Source organism: Odocoileus virginianus, chromosome 28, assembly GCF_023699985.2.
Source record: "Odocoileus virginianus isolate 20LAN1187 ecotype Illinois chromosome 28, Ovbor_1.2, whole genome shotgun sequence".
NCBI classification, from domain to species: domain Eukaryota; kingdom Metazoa; phylum Chordata; class Mammalia; order Artiodactyla; family Cervidae; genus Odocoileus; species Odocoileus virginianus.
The window spans coordinates 19,591,559-19,610,370 of NC_069701.1; the positions used below are offsets into that span (position 1 = coordinate 19,591,559).

Consider the following 18,812-nt stretch of genomic DNA (forward strand, 5'->3'; position numbering starts at 1 on the left):
AAAACAGGGAAGCGTTGAAGACAATTTGAAGACACTAAATCCATATGCCCATGGTGATAACACTGCTCTAGTGGAGAACAGGGGAGAAAAAGCTGACATTTGTTTATAAACATGATGAGTTTGGAGCTTGGAACTGGCATTGGTTTCTGATTTTTGTACACCTTGGTCACTCCCATCCATTCACTTCAGTTTCCTTTCAGGGATACATTTCCTCCCCTCTCTTAATCCTTAGATTGTGGTGACACTGACACAATGAACAGCTGCAAAAAAAAAAAAAAAAGCCTGTAAATCAGACTTGAAGAAGTTAGCACTTCCTACCCTGTTGCTGTGGGCTTCCCAGGTGGCACAGTGATAAAGAATTCCCTTGCCAATGCAGGAGACATGAGTGACGCGGTTCTGTCTCCGGGGCAGGAAGATCCCCTGGAGGAGGAAACGGCAACCCCCTCCAGTGTTTTTGCCTGGAAAATTCCATGGACAGATGGAGCTTGGCGGGTTACAGTCTATGGGGTTGCTCAGAGTCAGAAGCTCCTGAGCACACACACACATCCCCTCTGGCTGCAGTCATGAAATGACAATTGAAGCCAACTGGGAAGCAGCTTCATGTTTTCCATTAGATCTTAAAACTTTCGGAAGATAGGTCCCAAAGCTTCTGGATGCAGCCTTAAACATTTCAGATTTTCGTAAGTCAAATTTTAGGGAGCTGAAGTTTTTATGATATTTTGTTTTATTTCCTAAGGTCCCGATTAGACACACCTACAAAACAAACCACCACGATTCAGACTTCAACACACACAGGCACATTTATTTCTAGTTATTACATTTGTACAAAACATAATTTAAAGATTAAAATAGCTTTTTGAAGCTTGCAATCCTATATTTATTTCTGTTTCTATCTCCTCACTCATTTCCATCTCCCCAGAGACAACACTCTCACTTCTTTTTTTTATAATTTTAATTACAAATTTATTTTTACAAGGTTGTGTTGGTCTAGGCCATGCAACAACTTGAATCAGCCGTAATTATGCATACATCCCTTCCTTCCCTAGGCTCCCTCCCCTCCCCATCCCATTCCTTCAAGTCATCACAGAGCATCAGACTGGGCTCCCTATGCTCCACACGGACTTCTCACCAGCTAGCCATCTTACACCTGAGAGTGTATATATGTTGTCATCTTTTCTCCATCCATCTCACTCTCTCCTTCCCCACTGTGCCCACAAGTCCTTTCTCTACATCTGTGTCTCCATCCCTTCGCTGCTGGAATTTTGTTTGGAATTTACTTTCATGTCTGTCATTAATTAGCCTGTACTTCTCGATTTTACCCCAATAAGCAATGGTTATGGATTCATCAGTACCATTCAAGGATTTCATAGCTCCTTTCCTTCCACAATTCAATCACTCCTTTTTATTCCAGAGATCTTGGTTAATCTCAATAACTGATTATTTGGGCAGGTTTGTTTTTTTTTCTCTCTCTCCTCTCGAGTTGCTCTTATGTTTTAAATTCGCCAATAAAGAGTAAACCCATGAAACCCTACGCCCCCCACTCGTGTTGAATGAACACACACACACAATGTAAGAGCTGTGAGTTGAGTTTTATTCAGTGTCTTACCAAGACCTACAACCTGGGAGACAGCCTCTCAGATAGCTCCTAGAATTACTTCAAAGAGGTGGGGAAAAGCCTGCATATATGTGATTTTGGCTAAAGAATACATGCAGTCAAGAGCATATCTCAGTAGAAGATTAATGCTAGTCACCAGAAACAGTTTTCTTAGTTGATGATTTTGGTGCTTTTCTATGTATGGGAAGATGCAAGAATCATAGTTCATAAATTTTTTTCCTGAAATACATCTAACTTTCTAAGGAGCCCATTTCCAAAGCACAGAGTGCCTTTTCCCAGGTTCCTTTCAGGGTGTACAGTAGGCGGGTCATCAACTGCAGGGGCTATTGACTTAGTTCTTTACAGAACTGATCTTCCCCGGTGGCTCAGATGATAAAGCATCTACCTACAATGCGGGAGACCTGGGTTCTATCCCTGGGTCAGGAAGATCCCCTGGAGAAGGAAATGGCAAACCACTCCAGTACTCTTGCCTGGAAAATCGCATGGACAGAGGAGCCTGGTGGGCTACAGTCCATGGGGTTGCAAAGAGTCAGACACAACTGAGAGAATTCACTCTCACTTTCCAGAACCGAGTGGCGAGTAATATTCTTTGTCTTGTACCCTCAAACCATATATAAAAGCAGAACCTCAGATCCATGGGTGCTAACTCTCTAGCCTCCACCATATGTGAGGTCCAAGGGGTGCCACGTGCTTTCCAAGACCTGGGAGTTATAAACCTTTTGTCCCCAAAGCGTCCAGATGGTTATTGCTGAGGGTGTCTTGCAATCCTTGTAAGAACCACAGGGGCAGGTCAGCTCCAACACTGGTTATTGAGAGGCTGAGACTAGCACAAAATCACTACCAATTTGGCTGCTGCTTGGCATGAGCAAGTTGATTATTAGCTTGCTAGTCAACTTGCTCAATCAACGTAAGAGCCGTATAAACTACTGCTGCAGGGCAGAAAGTGAGGGGCAAAGACAAAAGCAAATTGTGAGCTGCTGTAGGCTTGTGTGTCTATGGAGTTGGTCACTCACATGATTGAGGAAAAACAAGTGGACAAGGGCCTCAAATATCAGCGCCATTGAGAGGATCAGAGTGGGCTTGTAATAGGAGGATGCACAAACCCTCACCTCTAGTTGACAAATGAATGTTATTTCTGGCCTAATTTCTCTTTCTTCTCCCCTTACTCTCTTGCCTCTTATTCTGGTATTATTTTTGACACAACCCTACAAAGTTTTTGAAAATTTCCTTTCACCAAAATCTATCCCAGGCACGTTTGTACTCTTTTTGTCTAAGACTTTGTAATCAATTGTTTTACTAAGGAATTTTAGTTCCTTTAAGTGCAGAATGACTTCAAGGAGGCTAACCCTAGAGTTAGAGATTCCCACCATTGGAATGATACTGTTTGCAGGTCATCTGAAAGGACAAAGATGATATTTAAAAGATATACTTTAAAATAATTGAATCACATGAACAAATCCAGTTCAATTTGAATATAACAATGGGCTTACTTAAATTCTTTGAATTATGTCTATCTTCAAATTATATCTACCTTCTCTAGCACTAATAATCTTAACTCAAAATAACATACTTATTTGCTTTGTCTCATTATATAATAGAAATAGTTTCAAAATATTATTTCTAATGTTCCTAATATTAAATTATGAAAGAGACTAGAAATCATTCCTATTTGGTTCTGTGCTTATTGTACATTTCACTAAGGCTGTACAGTCAACATTATATGCTATAAAGTCCCATTCTTTGTGTGATTAGCTTTAAAATTAATTTACTTGTTTCAGTTTGTTTTTAAGCCCAAGGAATTATCTTGTTTGCTTTTGAATCGTAATTCATTTACAGGATTCAAAAGTAAACTATACAGATAGGTATACAGAGATTATTTTGTTCTTGTTTACATCCCTACCCTAGTCACCCTGTGATCCAACTGCCTCCCTTATTAGTAAACTTCCCTGTGGACTAGCTATTAACACGTGCCAAGTGAGAGGTAAGAGCTTTTTGCAGGTAAAAGGAAGGGTTGAAGGATAGCTTTCTGGGATTCTCAGCTCAAGGGCTCCCTCTTCTGTTAAGTCTCAAGCAGTTTATTAAATAAAGGATTGTACTTTGTTCTTCAAATTTCAAAATCTTTTAAAAAATGCTTTCCCAGTATTCCTGTCTTGATCATTTCATTCTCAGACTTTTCCTAGCAGTTATCCTAAGGATCCCTCCCTGGGGAGGGCGGGGGATCATATTTGCATGGTTTTCTGGACTCTGCCTCTCTCTGGCTATTATTGTACTTCTACCACCTACCAAACCAGCCATTCTGTGCCCCATTGACTTGCTTTTGCTGCTGTTAACATCCACTCTGACTCTGCTGCCTCGAGCAGGTTTCTGTCCCTCTGCAAACACACTTTATTGAGCAACAGGATGAATCTGTAGGTTTTCTCTGTCTGGAGGAATGGCTTGGTCTGTTATTAATAGTACTAGTCCTATAGGGTAGCTTAAAGGACTTTCTTGTTCTGTAGGATTTTTACAGAAGAAGTATGAGAGAATTGAAGTCAAGGCTGCAGCCAGGCTTCTGTAAGAATACAGAACCCTTGAAGATTTCTCAGGGTATTTGCCATGAGAAATCTTTATCCCACCCCTTCAATGTAAACTATGTTGGAAAATCGAGAAGGCCCCTAAAGAAGGCCTTGAGGATCAAAAACTAAAGTAAAATCACACACATAGTCAAGTCAAGAAGCTGAAAGCATGCTGCTTTTATTTCAGAATTTTTTTAAAGAGGCACTGCTCTAAAGAAAAGTGCTCTCAATTCTGTTAAGCATTCCTAGTACCTAGTATCTAATGCTAAGTTCCTCAGTTGTGTCTGACTCTTTGCAATTCCATGGACTGTTACCCTCCAGGCTCATCTGTTCATGGGATTCTGCAAGCAAGAATACTGGAGTGGTAGCCATTCCATTCTCCAGGGGATCTTCCTGACACAGGAATCAAACCCAGGGATCAAACAAATTTTCTAGTTTGTTTTTAAATTTATCCTCAATACAAGAGGTATATCTTTTCACCAAAGTGCTCTTTCTTCAGTTCTCAGGATTATCTGCTTTATTGCCCATGTATGCTATTATATGTATTCTTTCTGGTCCTCCTGTTGGTTAGATGTTGGAACTATTTAATGTATCATCCAGATTTCACAACTTTTCTTTCATATTCCCCAGTTCTTTCTCCATCTGGTGGTGCTTTCTTGTTTTATTCTGTAACAAGATCTTCCAGAATCTAATTAATCTTCTCAGTTTATCCTGACCTTTTGTTCTTAATTTCAACAACAGTTTTTATTTTTCAGTTATAATTTTTATTCGCTTACTTCATAGTGTGTTAGTCACTCAGTCGTGTCTGACTGACTTCCTTGGTAGCTCAGATGGTAAAGAATCTGCCTGCAATGCAGGAGACCTGGGTTCAAAACCTGGGTCAGAAAGACCCCCCGGAGAAAGAAATGGCAACCCACTCCAGTATTCTCGCCCAGAAAAATCCATGAAGGGAGAAGGCTGGTGGGCCGCAGTCCATAGGGTTGCAAAGAGTCCAACACTACTGAGCGATTAACCCTTATTTTGTCTTACTTATAGTTCTTATTTTATGACTATGGTTTACTCTTTCATGTAACCCAAATAAAGTTGAAAGATATAAATAACCCAATTGAAGTTGAAACATATAGAGTCATAAAAAGGTACTGGTCATATAGGAAATATTCAGCGCTAGTTATTATAATTATTATTATTCTGCTTATTTGAAAATGCAGCTCTGCCTCCTCTATTACCATTTTCCTCTGTTTAAGTTCCTCCATGTATGCTCAGTCACTCAGTCATGTCCAGCTCTTTGTGACCTTGTGGACTGTACTCCACCAGGCTCCTCAGTCCATGAGATTTTCCCAGCAAGAATACTGGAATGGGTTGCCACGACCTCCTCTAGGGGATCTTTCTGACCCAAGTCTCCTGCATTGCAGGCAGATTCTTTACTACCAAGCCACTGGTAAAAAATTCTTCCATATATTGAGCTTTTTTTTTTTTTTCCTGTCTTGGATTTTTTGCTCTGTTAGATGTCCTGGTTGCATGCTAATCTTTGGGGCTGAGTTTCCATTTAGACTACCTTCTGTGTCTACTTGTACAAACTGATTAAAGAGAGTAAAACATGTTGGATTCTAGTGCTGTTGCAGAAGAAAGTACTATCCTAATTGGATTCTCAGTGCTAGAATTCTACACATTTCCCAGGGGAAAAGCATAATGTTTTCATGTAGTCATCAGATCTGTTAAGAATGAGTAGAAGTTCAGTATTCAGGAAGTTTTGAAAAGTCTATATCAATAGAATTAATTTTACTATTAATATAAGTCAAGCTTTAGAATTAGAAGAATAAATGTAATAAGAGTTAGTCATATAAACTTGGAAGTCAAACATGATTTACAGTTGAAACATTTTAGTTTTAACTTTCTTTCTTACTGGACATTCCTTTGGTGACTGCATTTAACTTCAGTAAACTAAGATGAGATAAAATTGCTAGGTACATTATTATTATTTGTTCTTTTGTTTTGCCTCAATTTTGGTTTTTCTTAATGCCACTCTCTTGTTATATCTGTATTTCTTTTCTCCCCAGTCTTCATTTTTAGAATATTCTCACTTAATAATAAATTTTACACTCCATTTTTATAGTATGAGGAAGTGCATATAAATTTATTAAAATTACTGTTGAATCCCTCTTAATTGTAATGTCCTCAATATACAACAGATGGAAGATGTGTTGGTATGCATTCAAAAGAACTATCACATATAACTATTCATGGAAGTAAGGCTCATTTTCTTTAAAAAATAATTTTAAGAGTAAGGGACTACAAATTACATTGCTATTAATTTCCTAAACATTCTGGGTATCCTTAAAAATTCTTTAGTCTGGATGTATTCAAAAGGACAACTTTAGAAAAGTAGGTTTAATGATTGTGTTAAATATACAACCTCGTTGATTCAGTATGCTGTTGAACCTAGATATGATATACTTGGAAGTGCGGGTAACTGCAGAATGATTGTCATTTTGAAAAGATTACTTTATGTCCTTAAAGAGGTTATATAACTAGAAAAAAGACCCCATAGTTGACTATACTCTCCTTCTTTGCCTATATTATGATAATCTTGCAAATTGAAAGAGAACATAGTTTTCAGTGAATGGATGAACAAACATTAGAATCTAAACTTGAGTCTTAGTCTCTCAAATTTTTTATTTACTTGGTGCAACTACAATTTGAATTGCCGCCCATTTAGACACATGACAAAAGATACATTTCTAAAACATATAAAGGCATATTCCCTGATATAAAATATTCCTTGATTATAAAGGTGGCTTCTGTACATTGCCATAATCCCAGATATAAATGTGTTTTTTCATTTCATTATTTGAGTATGGCATTATAATTATCTTCCTCTGTATGTGAACCTTATTTTGTTTGACTTGTACATTTCCCATACAACAACAGCAACACAAAGTGCACAGAGTTCAACTCTATTGCCCAAGAGTTTAAAATTAAAATATGTATGATCTCATAAGATGATAAAGGCAATAGCAGGCCATTTGTTGGCTGGCTGTGCATCTGTTCTCACAGTAATTCAGATCTGGAAGGGAATATAATCTTGAGCTGGAAGAGATAACTGCTGTCAGTTGCCAAAGCCATATTTTTCCTTTGATGCATTAATCTGGTCAGTAACAGCACTTCTACCCAGGGGGACCTATTTAGAGAGGAGAAAATAAATCAACATGTTGAAAATGCTTTGTTGTAAGAATGAGCAGAATCAGAATAGAAATCTGCAGACCTATTTGTTCTTCCAAATGAAATGAAAAGACTGATTATTTGAATGGGAACGGAGGCTAGTTTTAAAAGCATTTAAGGACTAAAGTAACTTTTGAAATTAGAAACCATTTTAAAACAGTAGAACTGATGATTCATAGAATATTTAGAAGTATTTTTTTAAATGGTGGATTTACATGTAAATCCATGGCTAATTCATATCAATGTATAACAAAAACTACTGTAATGATGTAAAGTAATTAGCCTCCAACTAATAAAAATTTAAAAAAAAAAAAAGAATAACAAGACATCCATTTCATGTTTATGGCTCTGAAGCCGTTTGAGGAACTGTGACCAAATGTTATAACAAAAGATGCTCCCATTGCTCTTGTCCTTCAGGGAATTCCCAAGCTTTGGGGAGCTCTGTGCTAGAAACAGATGAAGACCAAAAAAAAAAAAAAAAAAAAAGAAGTATTTTTTTAAATGGTGGGAGAAGACTTATGTTTTTTTAATTAAATGAAGTAATTGGCTTTTGCCAATTCTAGTTAAAATGCATCTCCCACAGCTGTTCAAGTGTCATATTTGGCTGAATAATGACAAAGTTCATAGTATTTTGCTGTCTTAAAACTGATCATATATAGTAGGTAGGGAATAGCCACATAGTGTGTGAGAATAAGTTGATACACACATAGACATTTAGCTTCTGTTTTCCATGACCACAAAAGAATAATATGATTTTTTAAAAAAAAAGCAAGAAAGCTTTCTCCTACTGGCTTTAAAACATCACTAATTTTATCAGTCAGAGCTCAATCACAGAAGAACTACTGTAACACATTCAAAGAGTTACTGGGATTGGACCTTACAAAATTGAGGAAGCTGGTTAAGTAGCCTGGGAAGTTGTTTATTCTGCCTGGTGCTGTAGCCTGAAGTCAGCTGGATAGGCAATAAGGAAGGGAAGATGGACATCTGACGCAGACAGCAAGACTAAGAAAACTTCAAGGGTAAGTGAAATCCATGTGGACAGACTGAAACTCGCAGATAAGTGATAACACATGTAAACTGCCTCATGCCTGATGACCGGCTTTAACCTCAGGAATGTTAAAAAAAGAAAAAATACAGCTGTTATTTCATTTCTCTCTTCCACTTTTCACAAAGAAATCTGGCTAAAACTAACTCAGAATGATAAAGGAAAGAATTTCTGGGAAATGTACTTCTACTTTTGGCTAAGTTGACACAACACAATTCCACTACAATTTACCCCTTGTCAACTGAACATTTCTATACATCTTTATTAATCATACTTATCATAATTTCTAAGAAAAATGATAGCAAAATTGTTTCCATATAACATAGTGCAACTGTCTTCTGTGTAACCTCCTCCTCAAAATAAGATACAAAACCCCTTTATCTCTCTTTAAGTGATCATTTCTCTTCTATATTGTCACATTTCCTCTTTGATATCTTGTAAATCAAATAAATGACTATTATGAATACTTCTTATATTAGGTATTAGGCAAATTTAAGAGGAAAAGATTTTAAAAGCAAACATATACACAAGTATACACATATCAAAGTAAGAAAAGCTATGCACAACTATTACATTTTGCAGGTTTGCCACTGGTCACCTGATCACAATCAATGTCTATAGCAACATTGTTCTACCACCTCTGCCTTCAGCAAAAAACCTTAGCTAGTTATGCTTTTAGTTGAGGTCATGAGACTCCCTCCTATATTAAATAGTTTTCATTTTTTTCCAGTGACGTTAATCACTGGGTAGGAAATACAAAGAAGTATTTCTGAGGACCTTCTGCAATTTTTACCCCATTGTGTCTTAACACAATTTATTTTTGATAATAGAGATCAATTACCTCTGCCAGAACACAAATACTCTTCTGCCTGTTGATTCACCAATATGAGGAGCCCAAAGAAACTGACTGCTGCTTTAAACTGTGAGTTTAATGGAACTACTGATGTAGAGCTTAGTTAAAATATTTCCCCCTTGGGAACAAAGGCAAGCAGAGCCCAGAGGTTTTGAGAATGGACAGCAATAATGATGTCAGTGTATCTCAGAGTAATAGTGAAAAAGTCACTTCTCTTTCTTCTTTTATTTCCTGAATCATGAGTTCTGATTATGAAGGAAATAAAACCATATGGTGGTTGCTCATATAGGCCATATATCACATACTGGAAGACACTACCCCAGCCCCAAAAGATTTAAGCATCCAGTTGGCATTTCAGAAGGCCATAGTGCCAATATATCAGGCCAGTTGCTCCAGAGTGATGGGGATCACAAGAACAATTAATTTCTTGAGCATTTCTCCACTTTATGTGCTATAAAACAGATTTCTTGGTACAGAAGCTCTGTTGCCTTGAACTTCATGACGGGGAATGAAACTTTCCTTAATATCACAGATGATGGGTTTGGCAGAAACTTTGAAGGTCAGGAAGATGAATCCATGTCTAGAGGAAGTATCTATTCCTTTGAGAATAAAGTCCTGCTCCTCTCTTGATGAAAGTATGCAGGTGGGTGTCCTGGGGAAACGCTGCTGGAGAGTGGTTTTTCTTTTCTTGCTCTGTTTTGTAGATGTACTTCATAGACACCACACTGCCCTCATTCCTCATGCAAAGCCATTTGCATTAAAATTAGCTTCCAATGTATTGTGTACTTATCTGCTGTAGGCATTTATGCTTTTATAAAGTCCTGATTGCTTTTGTTTACGACATCTCAGTTGTGAACCATGGAAATGATTATGACAGCAGATACAATGAGAGGGAAAGCTGTAGAAAACATATTTTCATTTCCATATATTTAGCAGCACATTTTTAATATTTAAATATTTAAGCATGTATTATTATTTGCCTGAAATAAATATCTATCCATTCTAGGTTTGAGAGTCTGAAAGTCTGAGACCCTTGCTCCATTTAGACAAATCTTGTATCTTACCTATTACAAGTTAAAATTGTGTGGACTCATTTCATATGCTGAAGTCCTAATTCTCAGAACCTCAGAATATAACTCTATTGAAACATAAGGTCTTTAAAGAGGCGATTGAATTAAAATGAAGTCTTTAGGGTGAGTCCTAACCCAGTATAACTGATGTCCTTATAAGAAAAAGAAATTTGGATATATAAAAAGACATACACAAGATGCACACACATAAGTACAAGGTGAAGACACAGTCAGGAGACAGCCATCTACAAGCCAAGAAGAGAGGCCTTAGGAGAAATCAAACTTGCCAATACCTTGATCTTGGACATACAGGCTCCAAAACTATGAAAATACACATTTCTGTTATAAAGTCACCCACTCTGTTGTATCTTGTTACCAAAGCCCTAGGAAATGAATATGCTACTTAACTAGTCTTGAAAAGTTTATGCATATATTTTTCTCTTTGCAAAGTTATAAAACCTTGAGAATAGTAGCTATGTCTTTTCATTTTGCATTATCATCACAGTAACATGTGACAAGCTAATTCCTCAATAAATATTTGTTAAATTAATAACAAAAAAAGAATATTTAGATTTTGATTCGATTTTTTTCAAGTGGTAATCACACTCTAAAAATTTTAAAGATATTCTAAATTTGGAATGGCAGAGCCATTAAATTCTAAAAGTTATTATATTTTTGGAGCACATTTCTTTTGTTTAAAAATATTGACAGAAATTTCGTATGAAAATATTTTCTTTAAAAAAAAAACCTGTTGCTGGGAGCCGTTATGGGAGGTCCCGCCCATGACGAGGTCATGAAGAAAACACCAGGCAGGCAAGGCCAGCCGGGACCCCATCCATGATGAGGTCACAAGAAAAAACCTGACAGGCAAGGCCGTCTAGGATAAGGGACCCTCCAGGTTGGCCTCGGCCTCTACCCCACCCTGTATCCTCCCCGTCTTTCTGCTGTTGTTCTGTTTGCCCTGCTGTGGATTCTGTGTTGCCTGCCGAGAGCTCTCCTGCTCCTCTTTCACTGAATAAAGACCAACTTAAAACCCTAATTAATAAATCTCCTGGACGCTGGTACCCTACAAAGGGGCCAGGGATGAAAGAAATGCTTCAATTCAAACCCTTTTGCTGGCATTCTGGCTTGTTTGATAAATGTGTGCTCTCATTGCAAAAAATTCTCTTGATTGTTCTAAACATCCTAAGCACAGTACGCTAACAAAAGAAACTATTAAGCATAGGCCCCTTCACAGGGTGAGAAAAGCTCCACAAATATGATAGCTACAAATGTGCCTAATAGAAAATAGTTTAGATAGAGATTAGCTGGCAACTTCTTGCAGGTAGTTAACTTTTATACTAAGAGACTGTTTTGTGCCATATCTGCTGTTTCTGCAGTCCTTCGCATTTCTGTTCTGTAAAAATGTAATCCTATCTAGTTCCCATAGAGATGAGGCTTATTAGAAAGAAAATAGATTAATTATAAAAAAAAAAAAACAGGGTCGGCTACTGAAGTTGCTTAAGTCACACCAGGTGCAAGCCATAAAATGTTAGCAGGCCTGAAGGCCAAATGATAAGAAAGACTCTTGTGAATGAAAAAGTATGTGGGTGACATCCTGTTTCTGTTGAAGGTCAAGTTGCTGCGATGTTTTGAGATGACCTGTCTGTAAGCAATACGCACTTCCCCCAAAAAGATGTTGTTAAGGGTATAAAGGGGCCGTGCGAAAATAAACTTCAGACTTAGCCCCGAGCTTTGTCTCACTCTCTCTCTCATTCGCCGACGCCGTTCATCCTGAGGGTTCTCCTGGATCCTGCTGGGGCTGGACCCCAGCAACCTGTAAATCCTTTACCAGTTACATCTGGGAAAAGTATTGATCCTCAGGCAAATGGTGCTTCTCTATGCACTTTGGTGCTAGAATCACAAGTGTTTACATGTCCTTTTCTTCACTCTTCATTCAACTTTCTATTTGTCTTTCAACCATTGATTTGTTCAGCAAACATTTATTAAAGGATTGCTTACTGCATGCCAGTTACTAGGACTAGAGATATAAAGTGTGGTCATTCCTTCAAGGACACATAGTTTATTTTTATAAAAGATAATTTGGTGGTGGGGTAAATTGGGAGTTTGGGATGACATATACACACCATTGATACTATGTATAAAATAGATCATTAATGAGAACCTACTATATAACTCAGGGAGCTCTGCTCAGTGCTCTGTGAGGATCTAAGTGGGAAGGAAATCCAAAAAAGAGGGGATTTATATATACCTATAGTTGATTCACTTTGCTGTACAGTAGAAATTAACCCACTGTAAAACAACTATATTCCAATAGAAATTAATTAAAAATAATTCAGTAAGATGTAAGAAAAAGATAATTTGGTGCATTTGCATACATTAATGAACAGATCTATTAAAGCTATTTCAAGGCAAAACCCTGAATGTAGTGATAACATCTTAATTACTCCACAAATTGAAATTAAAAGACTGTTGAATTCATCTGAAAACTCCAGCGTCAAACTGAATTTTACTCACCATCTTTCCCAAAAAGAGAGGATCCAGATGTTGGAGGGCAGTGATTGGTGGTGGAGGACAACTGCTACCATTTTCCTCTTGATATGGGCTGTCCAACCAGGCACATAGCCCTGTCCAACAATATATCTCATTATTTTACTGAAAATCACAGCAGGCATTGCTTGGTACAGGAGAACATGCCATCTGACTACATTAAAAAAACTACATTGAAAATCATTTCTAGACAACATATCCTCTTCAGATCTTGTGATTCCATCTTCCAAGTGTCTCCTTAGTTAACTTTGTTCCTCTTTAACAAAAACATCACTAGTAATCAGCCTTTTTAATTCCACATCTTAGAGATAAAAGTCCATCTTCACATCACCAACTGATTCTCTCTTCAAAATACTGATTTGGTCATCTCATTTCCGGCTTAAATCTTTCCAGGTCTCCTCTTGGTCTATGGGACACCAAAGTACTTTTTGGCAAGGTAAAAAGGCCCATCACAGTCGAGAGTCCTATTTTCCCTTTTAAGCCTCTCCTCTTCAGCATTCTTGCTCCATGCACGTTGGATAAGTCACTGTTGTCAAGACACATGTGCTCTCTTGTGTTCCTTCACCCATGCACACACTACCCCCATGCCCGGAATGCCACATCCCTACTTTGTCGGCCTTGTACACAGCTGCTCATCCTCACTTTCTTCTGCAAACACTTATTAAACACCACATTCTAATTACTGCACCAACAATAAAGGATAAACAGATGATTAGAATGTGTTTCCTTTATTCTAAGGTAGTACTGGGGGAAATATGCATGTAAATAAATGTCATGTCACTTTTTCACAGAAAAAGTTATACTATAGCAAATGTGATAAATATGATACATGAGAAGAGGAAGAACAATGAAAAGTACAAAGGAAGTGAGTTTGAATCTAAAATATAAAACAACATAAGAGGCACAAGTGTGAGGAAAAGAAGAGATTAAAAAGGGCACTCCAGGCCAGGGGAGCAGAATACACAAAAGCTCAGAGACGAAGAAGAGCAGGAAGTGGGTAATTTGCCATAATTGTCCAGGAGGATGAATGTGCAGAAGACAGAAGGAAAGGTCTACAGATTCAGTTCTGTGATTCAAATGTGCCAAGCTTGCACATTACTGTTCGTGGTGGTTGCTCAGTTGTGTCCAACTCTTTTGTGGCCCCATGGACTATAGCCCACCAGGTTTCTCTGGTGGAATTCTCCAGGCAAGAATACTGAAGTGGGTTGCCATTTTCTTCTCCAGGGGACCTTCCCAACCCAGGGATCAAATCCACATTTGCTTTGCAGGCAGATTCTCTACCACTGAACCACCAGGAAAGCCCAGATGTGCCAAGTGAAATGAAAGTCACTCAGTTGTGTCCAACTCTTTGTGACCCCGTGGACTATATAGTCCATGGAATTCTCCAGGCCAGAATACTGGAGTGGGTACCCTTTCCCTTCTCTAGGGGATATTCCCCACCCAGGGATTGAACCCAGGTCTCCCGCATTGCAAGAGATTCTTCATCAGCTGAGCCACCGGGGAAGCCCAAGAATGCTGGAGTGGAGAGTCTATCCCTTTGCCAACAGACCTTCATGACCCAGGAATTGAACTGGGATCTCCTGCACTGTAGGTGGATTCTTTACCCACTGAGCTACCAGGGAAGCCTGGGCAACCTACCTTCAAAACCACATTTTTGTGAACACTTCATTAACATAACTTTGCTTATTAGCCCAGTGTTTTTAGATAGTGTGTGAGTGAAAAACTATATGTCAGAGTCTTCGCATCTCAAATTAGATACCAAGACATTTGTTCTTTTCAAATCTATTACTTATTTAAACTGCTATTAACAACATGACTGTATGTATATAAATGAGTATGTACTTTTAATAGAGATTTTTTTTCTCACTATAGATTGTTTTAAAATACTATTCAAACATAAATCCAAAAGCTTGGGAAAATATCTGATACATAAATATTTTGTTACTATTTTAGCACATTTTAAATTATTTTCTGTTTAATCACACTTACTTGCATATGCTTCAAAAATAGAGAAAATGTAAATATTTTATAATGGCTCATTTTAACTTCTATGTATAAACTTTTATTTCCCCAAAGGGCTTACTTTTAAGACAATGTTATAAAGACAGACAAGCAAGTAGTTTCATTCATTCATTAGAGTTCTTTAGAGATTTACAAAAAAAAAAAAAATTGATGCTCTTTTAGAAGGACAAAATGAGTGTTCTATAATGTAGAAACTATAATTATGACTAAACAGTTTGACAAGTCATAAAATAACATATTCATTACACAAAGTTGCAATATAAAATCAGTTTCAGGTTCAGCAATCTCATCTTTATGTGTAACAAAGAGACAGATAACTTACCAAGTGTTTTCATCTGATGAACACATTTCTTTTTTCCCCAATTCACTAGTTGACATTGGCTAATGGCTTTTACTGAATACCTCTAAACAGACCAGTACAGCTTCATTACAAATACTAAATGGAAGTAATAGATATCTCCTATATCAGTTTACTAACTTTTCTCACACTGAGTTAAAAAAGAATCACAGAACTTATGGAAAACAAGAAGTGAAATCAAAGAATTATTAGAAAAGTACAACAGTGGTTAGAAATTACCAGCTGAGGCATGACCTTCGTCTGATTCTTTAAAACTGATGATTAACTTCCTGTGTGTGTGTGTGTGTGTGTGATAAATCTTTACTCAATTTCTCTTCTCTCTTCTATTAAGTAACCACTAGATGGTGGGGCTCGTGGTAAAGAACCGACCTGCCAGCTCAGGAGACATGGGTTCGATCCCTGGATTGGAAGATCCCGTGGCACATCGCATGGCAATCTACTCCAGTATTCTTGCCTGGAGACTCCCATGGACAGAGGAGTCTGGCAGGCTAACGTCTATAGGGTCGCGATGAGTTGGACACGACTGAAACAAAACTTAACACAACCTCCTCATAGTTCAACCTGCCTCAACCTTAGTGTCTCTTCTTGATAAATACTTTCTCTGTATACTTCTCACAGCACCAAAATTGCTTGTTCTGTTTATTTTTTACATGCTGACAGCATGGCAGAGAGGTTCAGAGTATAGGTTCTGAAGTCAGAACATGGGGCTTTGAATTTCAGTCAGTTCAGTTCAGTTCAGTTCAGTAGCTCAGTCATGTCCAACTCTTTGCAACCTCAAGGACCACAGCACACGCCAGGCCTCCCTGTCCATCACCAACTCCCAGAGCTTGCTCAAACTCATGTCCATTGAGTCGGTGATGCCATCCAACCATCTCATCCTCTGTCGTCCCCTTCTCCTCCTGCCTTCAATCTTTCCCAGCATCAGGGTCTTTTCCAATGAGTCAACTCTTCACAAGAGGTGGCCAAAGTACTGGAGTTTCAGCTTCAACATCAGTCCTTCCAGTGAATATTTAGGACTGATTTCCTTTAGGATGGACTGGTTAGATCTGGCATACAGAGAATAATCAATAAATATAGCTAGCAATGAATGAATTTATCTTTCTCTTCGAGTGAAAGTTATGAAACGAACTAACTTGTAGTAACTTCTTGGAGCTTTTGTGAGATATCAATTTAATACCATGTATTAAAAACACCTAGAACTTCCCTGGATAAGAATTTCCCTGCCAAGGCAGGAGACACAGGTTCTATCATTGGTCCAGGAAGATTCCGCATACTGCTGGGCAACTACACCCATGCAGCACAACTACTGAGCCCACAAACCACAGCTGCTGAAGCCTGAGACCCTGGAGCCCATGCTCCAAGCAAGAGAAGCCACAGCGTTGTGAAGCCCATGCACCGCAACGAGAGCAGCCCCTACAAATCACAATTAGAGAAAGCCCACGCACAGCAAAGAAGACCCAGTGCAACCCAAAATGTATAAATAAACAATAAACAAAATACCTAGCTCACTGACAGAAATATGGTACACACTCAGTAAAAGTGAAATACTTCCTCTTCTTCTGGAATCACTAAGAAACCCGTATATCTCTTCAATGCATCACATTGGTGATCTGTGTCTATAGTATGCATCTCTCTTCTGTCATTAGGATAATTTCCCTGATATTAAGTGACTGTTCTTTTATAACTTTCACCCATTATTGGAGTTTCACTGCAAAAAATCATTTATGGAGCTTCTTACACCACAATTCCAGAAGTTTTCCTTAAACTCATTTTTAACTTTTCTTCTTCCTGTGGTTTTTTGGGCCATTTTGGAAAGTCACACTGAAAAATGAGCTTAGACCTGGCGATCACTAAATGATATTCCATCACTTATTTGCTTGTTTTCTCTGTTAGAACAATGGATTCTTAGAAACCATCAGAAGAAGATGCATGGCCCTGAACAACATTGTACAAGCATGCAATCACACAGAATCCTAAGTGAATTGCAATTTATGTAATCTTGGTGTCCTGCATTCCACTGAGATTTTTCAGTAGCCAGTGCTCTAAAGGTGTCAAACATTTTAAGCCATAGACATTGAATGTGGGCAGCTGCATTTGTCTCTTCTCACATTTGAAATGGAAAGGCTAGAGAGCTTTGCTGAGAAAAAGCACTGGGAAAGCTTTTATCTCTGGCAGGTTAAGCAGCAGGTCAGAAGAGGCACTTGGATTGTTAGGAAGGTATATGACACCCTGAGTGGCTGTCTAATCTTTCACCTCTGCTGGTGGAATAATTCTTAGTATTCAGCCACTTTGTCCATGGATATGCTGTCAATTTAGCTAGTTCCTTAGATTTGATGTTTTACTGAACGGTATTTGAGGCAGGTCAACAACTCTGTTCCAAATTTAATGACTGTGACAGTCATAGGTTCAGATTGCTGTTGGGACAGTTCACACAATTTCTGTCACTTATAATTTACTTGAATAACAATATGTGGCTATTATTTAACAATAGTAAATAAGCACTATTTAATAGGAGCAGGATAATTTATTGAGTGATTTGTATATATGTTATTTAATTATGATTTGAGACATTTTCTAAGTACTCAGTCATATCCGACTCTTTGTGACCCCATGGACGGTACCCCACAGGCTTTTCTGTCCATGGGAATTCCAGGCAAGAATACTGGAGTGGATTGCCATTTCCTTCTCCAATTGAGGCACTGGTTATGACTAAATGATATCAGAATTGTTTGTGGTGTCAGTTCAGTTCAGTCACTCAGTCATGTCCAACTCTTTGCAACCTCATGGACTGTAGCAAACCAGGCCTCCCTGTCCATCAGCAACTCTCAGAGTTTACTCAAACGCATGTCCATTGAGTCGGTGATACCATCCAACCATCTCATCCTCAGTCATCCCTTTCTCTTCCCACCTTCAATCTTTCCCAGCATCAGGGTCTTCTCCAGTGAGTCAGTTCTTCCCATCAGGTGACCAAAATATTGGAGCTTCAGCTTCAGCTTCAGCATCAGTCCTTCCAATGACTATTCAGGACTGATTTCCTTCAGGATGGACTGGTTGGATTCCCTTGCAGTCCAAGGGACTCTCAAGAGTCTTCAACAGCACAGTTCAAAAGCATCAATTCTTCAGCGCTCAGCTTTCTTTATAGTCCAACTCTCACATCCATACATGACCACTGGAAAAACCATAGCCTTGACTAGAAGGACCGTTGTTGGCAAAGTAATGTCTCTCCTTTTTATTATGCTGTCTAGTTTGGTCATAACTCTCCTTCCAAAGAGCATCTTTTAATTTCATGGCTGCAGTCACCATCTGCAGTGATTTTGGAGCCCCCCAAAATAAAGTCTGTCACTGTTCCATGTTTCCCTATCCAGTTGCCATGAAATGATGAGACCAGATGCCATGATCTTTGTTTTCTGAATGTTGAGCTTTAAGCCAACTTTTTCACTCTCTTCTTTCACTTTCATCAAGAGGCTCTTTAGTTCTTCTTCGCTTTCTGCCATAAGTGTGGTGTCATCTGCATATATGAGTTTA

At 38.3% G+C, this 18,812-nt stretch overlaps 1 long non-coding RNA gene across 1 annotated transcript; it reads right to left on the reverse strand.

Annotated features, from left to right (window-relative positions):
* Positions 1–6,886: 6,886 nt before the first annotated feature.
* LOC139031732 (uncharacterized) lies at positions 6,887–15,457 on the reverse strand. Its single transcript, XR_011484204.1, has 3 exons — positions 15,252–15,457; positions 12,875–12,984; positions 6,887–7,348 (listed from the first exon to the last, which is right to left on the reverse strand). It is a non-coding gene; the product is annotated as an uncharacterized lncRNA (long non-coding RNA).
* Positions 15,458–18,812: the final 3,355 nt, after the last annotated feature.